At 38.0% G+C, this 14,674-nt stretch overlaps 1 protein-coding gene across 1 annotated transcript in view; it reads right to left on the reverse strand.

Moving 5' to 3' along the window:
- KCNQ5 (potassium voltage-gated channel subfamily Q member 5) overlaps positions 1-14,674 on the reverse strand; it is a 192,181-nt gene that overhangs the window by 78,771 nt on the left and 98,736 nt on the right. The gene's annotated exons all lie outside the window — the stretch shown is intronic.

Genomic DNA, 14,674 nt, shown 5'->3' on the forward strand with positions numbered 1-14,674 from the left:
CTGCAAATGAATTAGAGGAATATTTGCAAGGGTAGGGTTGATCCAATATTGACTTTTTCCCAATAAACAGTTTGCATGTTTTTAGACTGTGAGACCCTACAACTCTGGAAGCCAATAAGGCTGTAAATACCACGTATGTCAACTCGGGCATTAATTTACCTGAACAAATGGCATTATTAATATTTGTCATGTAATGATGCTTTACTAGCTTATGATCACTGACAGTACATTGAAACATTGTGAATTTAATTTGCTTTTGCTGTCATAGAACAATTTGAAAACATAGTATTCCTTCCTAAAACATGTCAGCTTGTATAACTACATCACATTGAAAGAGGTTTTAGAACCTTCTTCAGTGTCTTCGTTTCCAGTTTTGTAAATCCTGTATTGAATGCCTAAATCACAAAAGCAGAATGAGATCCCTTCACTAAAACATAGCTAAAGAAAATGTCATATTTTTTGTTAGAAAAGAACACATGGAAAAATGAGTGTGACTGTTTAAGGTTTTCCTAATATTCATTCTACTACAAGAAACTTCAGCTTGATTCCAGGACAGAGTTATTGCACAACTTTAGAAAGGATTATGTGCAAAATGGAAAAAGTTCTTCATATAGTAACAATAATTCTTAATAGTTGGCTACTATGTGGTACATTTCCTTGTAGGAAATTCTGTGTAGGCCAAGAATAAAATAGACAAGAAGCCAACTGGAAAAAAGGAAGATTATGTATTTTAGTTTTTTAACTATCGCTTTTATAGTGGTAGGTAAATCATGAATTTTTAAATCTGGGTTAAATCATGATTGTCAAATCTGGTTTACACATTGTTAGATGATGTCTCTGAATTTATGGAGGTTGATGGCAGGCGTCCAGGCCATTTGACATCTGATTCTCCTGATGAAGTTTCTTCTTTGGGGCAGGAGTAAGAGATACTGAAGGAGAGGAGGCCAGCGAAGGATGAAACATCCTTTGCTTCCAATAAAATCTTTTCTTTGTTAAAATCTAATCACATTCCATTTGACTAAAGTTTGTTGTTTCCCTGGAGAACAGACTGTGTGTACAGATGCATGAGAAACACCTCCTGCTTTGTAAGTACGCTGAAATTGTCACAGGCATCTTACAGGAGCTGATCCACACACGCCCGAGCATGTCCTCTATCATACTCTAGACGCCAGTAGGACCTCCGATGGAGAACTGGCAAGAACAGAAAGTACTTGATGATTCCGGAATGACTGGTCTACAGCTTCAATACAGTTAAATTAGTATCACAAAACTGATGGTAGAAGTTGAAAAGAGGTGATTTTTTTTGATAGTTTACTATTCTGGTTCCTATTAGCGCTATGCAGTTTTGTATTCATCATCTGCACTACCATTAGCAATTACTATTTGCTATGCTTGCTCAGTTATACCAAGATGGAAGAAGTCATTGTGAGCTGAAAGCACGTGTTTGAGAGTCTCTTGTACTACATGGTGTCCTCGTGTGTCAGAGGCAGAAATCCTATTTGTCTCTCACACACAAACGCATACACATGTACTACAAAGAGAAACTTCATGGAGATATATCTATTCTGAGAGAGAAAAAGAGCAAAAGGATGTTTTCTCAAATTTTGGGGTTTTTTTTGAGGGTGGGGTAAGAGTATAAGATTTTTCTTGGAGAAACAATGTGAAATATTTTTGTTCATTCTTGAGAAAAATAGTTACCATTTCTTGCAACATTATGAATTTATGCCTGGTGATATTCTCTCAAAATTTACTGAAGTTTCTGCTACTTAAGTAAATTTTAACAACAGCCACTGTAGTTATAGTAAGTGAGCTCAAATACAGTAAATACGGCTCTGTGCACTGGAATGCTAAAAGAACTGCTGATTTTAAAAATACTGTATATGATTTTCTTCCACACATACCAAATTTCTGGAGGTTTTAAAATACAGTATAAGCTTTAATAACAGAAAAGCCATTGAACAAAGTGGAGATGGGGTTTCACACTTATTTTTGCACTTTCTGAAGTAGTAATGTTTCAAAATGATCCTTATATCCTGGTCACTCCTACTTCCTCAAAGAACAACTGATTTTGAAGGGAACACATATCATCATGAATAAAGTCTAAAGGAAAAGGATTTTCCTAGAAAATGTGAATGCATTGAAACAGAAGCTCTTCATAGTAGTTTATGTGACAGTTTTGTTGTATTTTAGATTGGTCTCGGCTGAAACCAGAAAGAAACAAAGAATCCCACACCACTGTGAAAAAAGTAATGTTTTAGTAATCAGTGCACTCAGTCACAATGTAAAGTCAAATCTCTGTCAAGGTTAATGCAGGCCAGGGAATGACATTATTTTTTCCTATGGCAGCTGCACAGTCACAAGGTTCTTGGTTTTCCACGGACAAAAATTGGAAGGATGCATCCCAGACAAGATGAGTTGTTTTTTTTTTTTTTTAATTTCATTTGGAATGGCTTATTGCAAAATTAAGCATAAATCTAGGCTTTTAAATAATTTGGTTTTAGTTCCTTAGCAATTGAAACAGAAAATCAGAACATAATCGGAAAGGCATGTGACGGAATAAATCATTACACCTCATATTGTTTGTAGGCTTGCTGTAGAAATGATGCATTCCAAGTATCTCTGTCCTACGTATAATATGATGGAACCTCATTAATTTTGGATTACTTATTGATATTAATAACAACATTTACATCAGAATGGGAAAATCCTGCACTGTTGATAAATCTCTCCTCCTTCAAAATTCAGCAAGGCTGTATTTGAACTGATGAGCAAGTTTAGATTTACTGGAAACCTAACCCTTCCCTTCCTAGGTAGAGCAGGGATGCCCTGGCCTTTGCCATTTCTTCCTTTTCCCCTATCTTGTCGACCTTTTCCAATCACAGCTGCATCTGGCCTTGCACCACAGTTACCACGATCTGTAACTTTTTTTGATATTTAAGCTCACAGTTAGCCCCCCACAGTAACTGCTATGGAAGGTGCATTGGTGCTTCAGACAGTGGAAAGTCTTTCTTCCTTCTCAAAGCACAGTTCATCCAGACTGATGTCGTTCTGAAATGTTTCTGCATACGCAGCTCCAGTTGTCACAGGGAACTATGCATATGCAGGAAAAGCAAGGCTAAAACACATGGGCTTAAAAGATTCAGTTGTTTTTGGCATAAGGAGCACAGGTGCTCCTGAAGTTTTTTACATCTGCATGGGCCTTGGTTGCTCTGCCACTGGAACAACGGGAGTGACACAACTGGCAGGAAAGGAAAATAAGAGGTCATCCAGAGCAAGGTTTCTATTAACAGACAGTTCTGGAGGACTCTAATGAACAGGGTTGATAATTAATTAAATCAAGCATACTTTGTACAGTCCAGCTACGATGAGCACGGTTTTTTTCTTTTTTTCCCCCTATCTAATTAGGATACAAGTGATGATTTGCTGAAATTGTCTGCATTAATATGCTTCTCAGGTAGTTTTTAATGATAAGGATTTCCCTAAGCATAACATCTTTATAACAGCAAAAAACTTTTTATCACAGCTTTCTTGTTCATTAACACAACTGCTTATTAAAACTTAAAATAATTTGCTGCTGCTGAAATCAGGTGCCTTGGTTGTAGACCGTCGTTTCTGGGAATTAGAACCATTTTTGAGATGAGAAAATGACCAAAGTTGAGCAGTCTGTGCTGTTATTCTAGGATGCTCCTGGTTATTTTGCAATGTGTAAATGAGCTGAGGTTTGGATATAAGAAATCCGCCCACAAGACAATGGCTCTACTGTTATTGTAATTATATTTCTTGTATGGAAATTGTGTTGTTAAGTATTCTAAAAGCTAGTGAAGAAGGACAGCAGAGCTGCAGATTGATGTAAGGAGCTGCCTGCCTTGAGCTCATAGGAGAACTGGATCTACAAGTGACATTGTCAGAAGCCCGGGAAATGGACTAGAACTAATCAAATTAATCCCTTTAAATAAGCTTTAATAAGGCCACAAGTGTTTCTTTACTGAAGACAACATCTCTGCAGTGTAGCTGCACTGCAGATGCTCATCTGGTGTAAATCAGCACAGACTCACTACACTAGCACAACAGCAGGAATAGGAGGAGCGATGTCATCTAATAGAGCTCGGGAAGTGCCCCCTCTTCCCTAAAAACTCATAAACAGGGAAGTCCAGTGTTTCCAAATCAGCTGGAAAAGAGGGAGAACAAACACGTTCTCATCTTTTAATTTATGGCTGACTGGTTTAAGAATGTCACCAGCTGCTAAAATCTCTTTATGGTGACACATGATGAATAGCTGATACTATTCAAATAGCAACGCTTTATTATTCATCGTCAAAGAGGATGAGATTGTTTTCTCATTCAATTAAAGCAAGAACATAACACCTCAGCTTCTGCATCCCTCTCTCAAGCAAAAAAACCCTCTACTGATTCAAAGCACCGAGCACCAGAGTTGGGCTCTACCCTTTAAACAGATACTATCGGGATGTGAGGGGAAGCGCCACACTAGTCTGTCTCAGAGAAACCTGAGGGAGGTTTGAGCTTTAAATAATTGTGATGCAGAAGCTGGTGGAGGACTGGGGACAATTCTGTTATACTGGGCAGTTTCCAGATTAAAATCAGGAGATATGAATATGTGCATACTTTATTGTTCAAAATAATAGTATAATTTGAATACACATTTGTATTATTCCTGATTCAGCATTAGAAGGGGAGATCTTTGATCTGAACAGCTAACAAGTATATCTACACGTGCATATGTACACTTAAGGAACTAATGTTTTAATTCTCTCCAACTGCAGTTTAACAGTGGGAGAGGCGGCCATAAATCTGAAAACATAACCCAGAATAGATCCTATTAGTGGCATATAAATCACAACCAGAGCCTTCAGTTCAGCTCCCAGTGCAATACACAATGAGCATGAAATGAAATTTAAGCCCCTTTTTGTCATTTATAGTTTTATAATGAATGTGATACTTTTAGTACACTTGCTTTTCCAAATTATGATTAAGATTTCCCATGTTGATTCTACGTTAATAGAGGATCATTGAGAAATCAGTTCTGTGCCTTTTAATCTAATTTATAGCTACAAGTCTATTGATATAATATTAAAATCCCAGTGATATGCTTAGTTTTAATTAGCCACATGTTATGTAGTTTTATAATGAATGTGATACTTTTAGTACACTTGCTTTTCCAAATTATGATTAAGATTTCCCATGTTGATTCTACGTTAATAGAGGATCATTGAGAAATCAGTTCTGTGCCTTTTAATCTAATTTATAGCTACAAGTCTATTGATATAATATTAAAATCCCAGTGATATGCTTAGTTTTAATTAGCCACATGTTATGTAGGACTTCTGTTATCCAACTCTTTTTTAGCTTTTTGTGTTTAGTACTTGAAATGGCACCTATCAGTCATTTTTCTTTATTGACTTACAACAGAAAAAAGCCCCAAATTTTTATGTCAGGTAAATCCAGTTTTGAATCAGACAGTAAAAGCACGCACCAGAGTTAGGTAGCTGCCATTTAATTATGTTTTTCATCATCTCTCATAAATACAAGTATTTACCATATCAGACCCAATACACGATTCCTAGTACTGAAACTGCGTTAATCTTCCTCAGCACCCATGAAGGAAGGACAGACACTCTTCTGCATCCCCAGATCAGCAGACCCACTTTACACTACAACCACGGACCGGCCGCTGAGGATCTGCTGGTGCCACAGGAATGAGTGCCACACAGGTGCGCTGGGCAGCTGTGCTCCCGGCCGCTGGCCATCACGGTTACTGCGATTACCGTGTCAGTACACGTGTGGGCAAACACATCCCAAAACTCCTTTTGGCTTTTGGTGGCTGTAGTTCTTCTAGGAAGACCCTGGTGATCACTGAAAACCCTTTTTCAAATTGGGAAAATGGCAATGGGAAATGTTGACCTTACCGCCCATCATGTCTGTCCTACTCTTCCCTAGGCAGAGCATCAACCTTAAACATGGCTCTTTCCAGTCCCTCCCATATACACTCACTGCTTTGCGCCAGATCATTTGTTCATGTGTCAGGTACAACTACACTTCTGAAAGAATTCCTGAAAGAAGCCGATAGCCATAAAACTCACACTATAGAGTAATTTTCTACTTTCCAAATATTTTTGTATCCTGCTTTGTGCTTGTTCACATTTTCTTTCTCTGTGGTGAGATATCAGCAGTAAATGGTCTCATTTTGGTTTTAAAATTATCCACATACTGAAAACAATGAAGCTCTGTACAGCTGTACCCAGGCCTTTGCATTTCCTTTGTGATTTCTTCACGCATTTTTTTCTGCTGTAGTCATGTTTCTGATGTCACGTGTTACAGGCAGACGTTCAAGCACATGTCTCTGTAGCAATACAGCTCCCAGATCTTCCTTTTGAAATGTTTGTGAAGAATTTGGTATCTTTTGCTGCATCCAGAAGAAATGCGGAATGGGTGCCAGAGCCAGTACAGACTCTGAATCCTTTTATGCTCTGGCATCCATGTTAATTTTGTATTGATGCAAGGGGTTTAGGCTAATTGTTACGGCTGAACACACGTATGTGAATTAACTGATAACATTTGACATGCTGTACAGCAGAGTGGGACAGGATAGTTATTCTTTTATTCTTTGGCCTTAGCATGTTTGGTGTTGTTAAACCCTAGAGACTCTGCTAATGATATTTGCTGTGTTCTTTTTTTAAGTGATTTCTTCTTGCAGTTTCCCAGTTCACAAAGCTCATTAACAGAGCTTCCCTAGGAGTACATCAATGCATGTTTTGACCACTGGGAGACCTATGGGCATCTGGGATGATATACACTGAAATATTTCCAGAACTAAACATGTTCAGAAAGCAATTTTAAAAAAGCGTTTTTTGACAATTGGTAAATTTTGGCAAACTGGACTTGGAAGGCACTTTACCCAAACTGCCAAAATCCCTCTTATGCATTCAGTTTCTTGAAGATATTAACTTCTGTCATCTCACCAAATATTTCTGTTACTTGAACAAGTCTTTGGTTACGATATTTTTATTCAATTCCTTAGGTTGAGTAAAAACGTTGACTTGGTCCCCTCTTTTCAGTCCAATAACTAGACTTTGTGAGCCAGTATACCAAGTCTTGTGTTTTACAAATGATGCCATTTGCTGAATGTTTTGCAGCTTTTCCTATTATCTTTTTTCAAGGCTTATGGAATTTTGGTCTCCTGGAAAAAGAAAAGAACAAACCCCTTCCACATCCTCTCAAAAACATATATATATCTTTGTGAGACATTCATTTCCTGTGATCATATCTTCATATGGTGCAATCAGCCAATTCCTGTCTGGTTCAGATTTGATACCAAAGTTGTTATCCTGTCCGTGACATACACCCTTTCCTTAGGCACTCCGTGGAAGCCTATAAGTTCAAAATGACCAGTATTTATTTTGCTAATTCATCTTTGTAGCTCACGCACAGTTCACGGTCCTCAGGACTGGACTTAGTTTCAGTGTGTGTCTGTGTATTTACTATCACCCACGCTTTAAATTCTCTTTGGATTTTTGTATTATAAGTATGTCTGCTCTGGATCCTTACAGATATTTTTGTCTGTATTTTGATACCTATTTGCTTGACTTCACAGTTTTTATACTGAATCTTGTGAACAGATTTCTTCTCTCACTTGAGGAAAATTCGCATTTTGACTGTAGCAAGCTATGTCTTTGTATGCTTTGTCACATCTGTGCAAAGTGACTGAGTGGATTATGGTTTCTGTATGTTACTCAGATGGTGGGTGTTCCCTAGGTTTCCAAACAGCTTTCATATCACTGATGTTCTGCCTTTTTCAGCATTCTTTTCCTTTTGTAATTTAGTGTTTTGTAGACTTTTTCCTTACATATTATTTATAACCATGTACTTTGGCTTTCCTCTGGAGACATGTTCTGCATTTCCATTTGGCAAATCAATATTTCCCTAACAAGGGTCAGGTCTGAATTTCTGATAGAGAGTTTGATATCTCTCCATTTTTACTGTTGCAATCTAAACTGTTTGTTGCCTGTTTTAAGGAGGTAGCACTTGCTCTCCATATAACAAGTTTGGATCTTTATCAAACTCTGGCGTGAAGCCAGTAAAATTCAATACTGCAGAGTCTAGCATAAACTATTACAAATCTACATCTATGGAAAATGTTACACTTATGACTTGGAAGTGGTTTCCCATGCTACCTTGTTATCACTTAAACTGGTAAAACAAGAAGGAAGACATGTCATGGAAGAGCAGTTGTTGTGCAAGGAGTGTTGCTCGTTTGTCCTTAAAGGAGGTCAAGGACAGCTGGTTTGGTCCTTTAGCACAATGTGTTGATTAGCCTAAAAGGAGACGTGCTTTCCCCTCCTCAAAGAATTATATCCCTATTAATCTGAATCCTGACACCCCATCACTAACATCTAATCCTCCCCATTTTCCACTCTTAATCTCAAAATCTTCATAGAGATTCTGTGTTCTCCTAGAGAAAGTGGCCCCTTGAATGGCTGGCTAAAAGGCTCTTTTCTGAATAACATGGACAGCCCTTTCCCTCTTAAGAATACCTTCTCCACCTTTGAATGCTAGTCCTCCCTGTGTTGGGAAACAAAGGGAATCAGAAACCGATTGTTCACAGTATTAGCATCTTCTCTCCTGACTTTCTGCATATAGCCATTTAATGTCACGGACAAGATAAGCTACGTGACAACTCTTATATAGGAACAGATAACAAGAATATAAAAGAGTGCAATGTACCTATTTAAAAAATCAACACTGACTTTCTTACTACCGGTTAGTCATTTTAATGTTAAAATTGTAGCAAGTCATGAGTTGTGTTACATTTAACACTGCTTGTGGGTTTGCTATTTCCATCCATCTTTCTTCATTGCACAATACCACTCATTTCTCTATACATGCCCTGTTCATTCAGAGGGAATGGAAAATAATTTCATGGATGGTATTTCATCCAGCAGCCATTGACTTGTGGCAATTCCAGTGATCTTAACATTGCACAGTAAATGGAGATTTCTTGTTGGAGTGTACCTGGTCGGTAGTTCTGCCTGCCTGGGAAATGCTCTGGCAGCGGCTCTGAAACTCTCTCTTGCCTTCTACTGCATTTGCTATTGAATGCTATAGCACTTGAAGTAACTGTTCATAGTTATCCTACCTTCTTTAAGTGATTCAGTTATGAGATTTTTCTTTGCCCTGATTGCAGATCACATGCAATAATGCTGTTTTAGTCATCTTTAGTCATCAAACCTATTTAAGCTTTCCCAGTAGAACTATAATATATTGCATTTTTTAATTACAAGAGAAAAATGATTCCATTTAATGTGTGATTTTTCATTCTTTTTACAAAGGTTATTTATGCTTACTACAGAAGAATAAAAGAAAAGAAAGGACAAAACATTACTGACAATGTAATCAAGCCCAGAAACGTATCAATAATAGGCTTATGCCAGCATCGAGACATCTTTATTCTCTGATGTGTTTGAAGTGCATTTTATCATTCTCAGCACTGTTGACAATAGATTTTTCATAGAAACCTTTACAGTTTTATGTGTGGTGCCATGTTCCTTTGTTATGAAATAATTTTTATTGTTACTTTCATCTCTCTCCATAGCTACAGTGTGTGTTTATTTGTTTTAGAGCTTGGTTGGTTGGTTGGTAGTGCCAACACTGCCTTCTGACAGAAGAATTACAGCTTTGGGGACATCTACTGTTATGTTTTTAAATAACCTCACCTTTTCATTTACATTTTTGCCTTCTGTCAGACTTGCTCCTGGTAATTTTTAGTTTCAGAAAAGTGCAACCAGCACTTACGTTTCCAATGGGAAGTCTACTCTGCACACAAAGATTCTCAAGCAGTTGTAATGAGATCTGGTCCAAATTTTTATAACAATAGTCAGCTCTGATTTGATGAAATCAGTATACATCATAGGAGAGTATCAATTTAATCAGCAAAGACATGAAATTATTTATTTTGATAAGGTAAGAATATTTTCTTTCAAAGCTAACAGGTATTTTATTATGACATGGTTGAATTGTTTTATGCTCATGTTATCACCTTGTTATAATATTAGTGTATATGAGTCCAAACAAGACTGAAAACATGAAGGCTTTGACCTTATCAACATTACATTTCCCTCTCTTATTCTGCCTTTGATAACATCAGTTTTGTATGTCTAACAGACGTAATTTTTCAGCTATTTCTATGCAGAAATTTTGAAATTTCAAAGTCTTGCTTTGATTTGGGATGAAAAAAAACATTGAAAATGAGTATTTCCTGAGAAACACTGATTCCGAGTTTTGACAAGCTGCAGCAAACTTGAAAATCACTGATTTTTTAGCTCAGGGATCAGTTCATCTATTTCTCTTGGGAGAAGACTTAACAAAACTGCAGTTAACATGTGGTCTATACCCTACCTTCTTTGTTAGAAGTGTATCTAGAATTGAAATCTCTCAAGATCATCCAGTTTCTCCTTTTATGCATTGTTAGCTGGTCCTATAGAGCCATCCATCCAGTCCTCTGCTCAGGTCTGGTGGTCTTTTAGCCAAGTGTCGCAAGAGGATTCAAGTTCTGGGAGAGTAAATCGAAACTGAAAAATGCTACTTTTTGAATTAAGCACTATCCATCTCCCTTTTTTAAAATCCACTCTGCCCAGCTTTAAAATTTTGTAGCGGATTTGTATGATTACATCTCTGTGGATGGATTCACTCTCCTAGAGCAGAGACAAATTAAATATGTGCTTGTCTGCTATGGGGCAGTTATACTCTATGTTTTTTAATCAATGTTCATCCTCTTTCTACGTTCCTTTTATGGGAAAATGTTAGAAGAGAAAAATCTTAGGAAGATCTTAATTGCTAGAAGCACTTACTAGACTCTCCTTTTGGATTCGTATAAGTGACCACAGTACATGTAGAAGCTAGCCTCATCTACTGCACACTGTCTGCTTTTATGTCTTTGGGAGCTATTTCTGCCTGAAGAATGTGTTCCTAGAGTACATTTTCAGAGGCCCTTATTCTACAGAACTGGGTACAACTTTCTACCCAGCCTTTTTCAGAGAAAAACCAAAACAGATTGGACAAAACCAGTCCTGCAGAAATTCACGAGTTTTGCAATCTCTCCATCGTGATTAAAAATGAAAATTATGGAAAAAATTGAATGCTTTGTCACTTCAAATAAAAATGACATTTCTTTCCTACAGTCTCAATTTTACTTTTAAGCCAATAGTTCTAAAATGCTCAAATACACAAATAACATTTTATGCCAGGTCAAATGAAACATTTAATCCGATCCAAGACTTTTTTTGGACTTTTTGGTTTGCCAAATCTTTGTGGGTCAACTCAAAATATTTTATTTATTTTCTTGAATTGACAGCAAACAAACAGAAGTGAACCAGTTATTCACATCGCTTTAGTTGAAAATGATCTGAAAATATAGAGAGTTTGGTCATGAGAGTGAATGACCTCCAGTTCCAGATATATTCCTTCTTGGCTATCTTTCCCAAAAGATTTGATTTTGCCTTCCCAGCCTAAGTTTTACTTCCCTTGTGTTTATTATTTGATAAAGTGCCAGCAAACGTACTTGTACGAGATCAGCAATACACCAAAGATTATTTTCTTGCTGTGTTAGTTGGATTCTTAAGCTGCTTGTGGCTTTTTTGATGTTGAAGTAGGTTTTATTCCACTGTCTGTCTGGGCTATATCACTGCTACAACTTCAGCGCCAGAAGTTTTGTGCACAGGCGAGGCTAAAGCATAATTATAATTGTAGGTATAAGGATTTTTATCTGATGCTCTCCCCCTGGTTAGGCTTATTATTTCTGGACAAAAATCCAACCAAATTAATTACTGATGTAACAATCCAACACTGCTGTATGTAACATGCACTTAACTTATCTGCAGGACTTTCATTTTAAGCATAAAATTCAAATATTAAACGTGTTTCCCTTGACAGGCCCCCTGATAAGTAGAAGATGCCTAGGAACACAGTAGTACTTGTGCAGATGCCAGAACTGAAGCCCTGGCTGGGTACGGCATGACGCAGCGGGGCAGGTTTGCGTCGGCTCTGGAAGCAGAGCTCAGGCGTTTCTGCAGTCCAGATGAGTCCATTAACCTCTGCTGACGCTCAGAAGCTCTCAGCTAATACTGCTTTCCTAAACAATGATTTACTTTGAGCTATCGCACACTGTTGTATTTTTCTGAGAGACTATTTAGGATGCAGTGATTAGGAGATATGTTTTCTGCTCCCTTGTAAGGCGAGGCTAGGGGAGATAAATGGAATTGACTGACTGCAGAACAATAAACTTCTCAGCTCCTCTGGCCTTTCTGAAAAGGAGGGAAAGGTTTGCTCACCTCATCTACACTTCCCTCTTTAACCTCCCTGTGTAACTGTGAATAGCTGCAATATGTCAAAAGCCACACGTGCCAGCGCAGGCAGCAGCTCAGGTATTAAGTTGAAGGAACATTACATTAGCTTTTTAGCCAATTAACATGGCTGTAGGGGGGACCATCTGGAATAAATCTGCGAAGCAAACAGTTCACAGAAACCCAGCTGGCAGCTCTACGGATTGTTGTATTTGTATGGTACTTCATTAGAAAATAAATATATATCTTCCATCTCGAGCACGAAGCAAAACAGTATTAAACCAGATCTCTGATAGTTAATACAACTGTCTCTACTAAATGACACATTTGTAAGAGTTGTGTGAATCACTGCAGGGAAAAGGTTGCAAAAACTCTAGTGACTACAGTTATGTGTTGGCACAGCCAAAACGACTGCTCCTGAGTTAATGTGGGAATGTATTTTTCTCTTGGTTTGAGGTTGCAAAAGCCTGCTTTGATAACATTGCTAATATCAGCTAATGATTCAGTATGCAGAGAAGGAGCAAATCATGCATCAGCAAACTGGAATAAACCAGTCAGCTTTAGCCTGTTTCTGGAACTTCATACTTTGCTGTGTTTATATTTTTCTCCATTAGAGACCCACAGCAGGAGCCGTAAAATTTGTCATCACTAGATTTATTCCTGCCAAGGGTTTGCTGAACACACTAGGCTATAGCATAGAAATGTTGGACCTGGCTAGTATTGATCCTTCAAGGATTAACCATCCACCCTCTTCCTCCTTAAGACCATTTCTGTGTTCAGAAGATGCCACAGGATGTACAGTCAGAACTGTTAAGATGGACAAAATCCATCTTTGAAGCTGCAGTAGCAGGAAGTGCTGCAGTTTCCCGCCGCAGACCCCGAGCAGCTCCGCTCCGCTGATGGACACCTCTACAAGGACTGGTGTATCGGCTAGCAGAGCTCACCGCACCTCTGCCCGGCGGTGGGAGCAAACCCAGGACTTTGCAGAGCTCCTCCACATTCAGGCTCCTGGGTGAGCCATGGCAAAGCACAGGGAATGCGTTTATCAGCCAGCTGAGGAATCAGCGGTGGTAAGCGTACCAACACAATCAACAAATATGTGGCTCATGGGAAATGCATATTTTATGTCAGAACAAATGGCATTTCTGCAATCGATTTGCATAAGTATACAGGGGAACAGATTACTTGTCACAAAAGCACCTGCTATTAGAAATAGGGTATTTTCAGACTAATCAAATTTTCCTGTTTTCTATACCAGAAAATGTTAGCAATTAGTAGTAATCGCAATAATATAACTAGTTGCAAAACATTCAAACAAACTTTCACTTGCAAAGTGTTCAGATATGTAAATAACGGCACTAGGTATGAGTATAGGATTAAATCTGATCACTTTCAGCTGGTTTAATGCCACCTGATCTTTTCTCAAGAAAAAGGTCTAATATGGCTAGGAAGAAAAATACCACATTTAGCACGGCTCTCCCTAATTAGCCCTGCTAAGAAACCATCAGATGGAGCAGAGCACCACACTTCTGCACCTAGCCAGCTCTGGATGTTTAGTTCAGGTATCTTTATGCAGTAGTTCATTGTGTTGTAGAGACATAGCATACACCATAATTATGCTTATCAGCCTGCTCACGCCATAATTAATTAGGGAGCGGTTCTGAAGACCAGGGATTTTGGATATATACAGTGATGACAATTAAAATGTTGGCATTTGTCAACAGTTACTTCACCCCAGGCACTACCTAACGAGCCACAGTGCTGTATACAGGGAACTGAAATAACCATGGTAACTCTGGGTATATAGTGACATTTTAGTGATCACCACCACCTATCCTCAGGCCATCACTTGCAAAACTAAATGGCCCATCAAGAAGCAGATGAATAAAGTGGCATCCATACAATGCATGAAAAATGTTAAGCACTTTTAGGGCTTAAAGCCATTTACATCTACCTCAGAAGGGAAAAAGGAGAGATAAACATAATACAAAAGCATGTATTATGAAGAAATAATAAAACTACCATATCCTACTGTAGCAACTGCCACTAAAATGTCAGTATCTACCAATAGCTAGCACAAATTGGTATCTAAGATACTGAAATTATTTCCTATTTTAAGTGTAAATGCCTCTTACTACATACTGACTTTATAAATGGCAGCACCAGTATCAAAGGTCTTTCATGCTCAGTCATTGCCAAAGTGCAGTAGAAAAACTATCAGTAATAAAACACAGCAATTCTCAAGCAAAGAGGAGGATGCAATACAGTACTTTATTAACACTTTCATACAATCTGACCTGTTTTTAAAGAAAAAGATGGTG

This window comes from Aptenodytes forsteri, unplaced genomic scaffold (assembly GCF_000699145.1).
Source record: "Aptenodytes forsteri isolate BGI_AS27 unplaced genomic scaffold, ASM69914v1 Scaffold256, whole genome shotgun sequence".
Lineage (NCBI taxonomy): Eukaryota > Metazoa > Chordata > Aves > Sphenisciformes > Spheniscidae > Aptenodytes > Aptenodytes forsteri.